This window comes from Oratosquilla oratoria, chromosome 2 (assembly GCF_046742065.1).
Source record: "Oratosquilla oratoria isolate Oo_2021 chromosome 2, ASM4674206v1, whole genome shotgun sequence".
Taxonomy (NCBI): domain Eukaryota; kingdom Metazoa; phylum Arthropoda; class Malacostraca; order Stomatopoda; family Squillidae; genus Oratosquilla; species Oratosquilla oratoria.
Window position 1 is genome coordinate 83,792,670 of NC_134778.1, and position 1,269 is coordinate 83,793,938.

A 1,269-nucleotide genomic window follows, 5' to 3' on the forward strand; every position below is an offset into this window, starting at 1 on the left:
CCGGCTGTCGCTTGGTGACTTTGTCCAAGCGAGGGCATCTCCCACCCTGTCCGTGGGTCCTTATGCTGCTGCCGTCAAGTGATTTAATTCAAGTCGGAGAAGCCTCTTTCCGTTTGAGTATTGATCAGAAAACCTCTTAATTTCCACTACGCGCGCCATGCCTCCTCATATCTTGAAACAATTTTGTTACATTTTTTTGTTAATTTTGTTAACCGAGGAATTATCCGGTTGATATGATTTTTGGCTTAAGTTAACGCTGTTGTAAAACATGGATCTTTTTGAATTACATCTAATCATCTTTCCCTTCAGGCTTGAATTACTTTACCCAATAGAGCTTTGTTGAGAATAATTTTTTGACAACATAACCATGGGGTAAGGAATTACAGAACTGAATAATTTATTAAATCAATTCTTCCACAATAATACTTAGTACTCTGTGAGGAGTCTTCTTCACTGTAACACGTGAAAGAGGTCGAAATTTGTTGTTACCTCGCCTACATTATTCTCTTCTTTTCTCAGATGAATAAAATCACTTGGCGGCAATAAAAAGATTAAAACGAATCGGTTCCATGGTGGGTGAGGGGGTCTACTCTTGACTGAATAAAATCGCCAGGCAGCAACCAGAAAAATATATATAAGAACAGTTCTCATCGTTAAAGCATAAAACCCGTATGGACTTCCATTCTTCAGTTCTTCTTCACAGGGCGAATAGTGACGCCATCTTTTCGAACTCAGCAGTTCCTGGAGCAAGTTCCCTACCTTCACCTTCTCTTCCCCCCCCCATACTCCTCCACCCACAGCTCGACCCCTTCCCTCCCTCCCTCCCTCTTCCACGATCCTTTTCATTAATCAGGTCAAACTTCTCTGATTGAAGGCAATGAGGTGGACGGAGGGTGATTTTTCCACCGTGAAAGCTTGGCAAAAGGAGTTCCCCGGCCGTACTTCGAGGGCAAGTTGCCGCCAAACACGAGAGTCATAAATTACTTCCAGCTTCTTCATGGCAGAATTGATATTTTTCATTTAGTGCCACGCGACAGACGATGGATATCACCGAGGGGTCGCACTCACATTGAGGTAACGATCCACGGAGTTCCTGTTCATAAAGGTAAGAATAGTCTCCCATTTGGTTATATAGGTAAAACATATGACGCTTGGAAAAATAAGATTGATCATTGGTGTATGTATGTGTACACAAATACATACAGAGGAACACATGAATACATATGTATAAAACATATACGAATACAAAAAAATAGGAGGAGGAGGTTA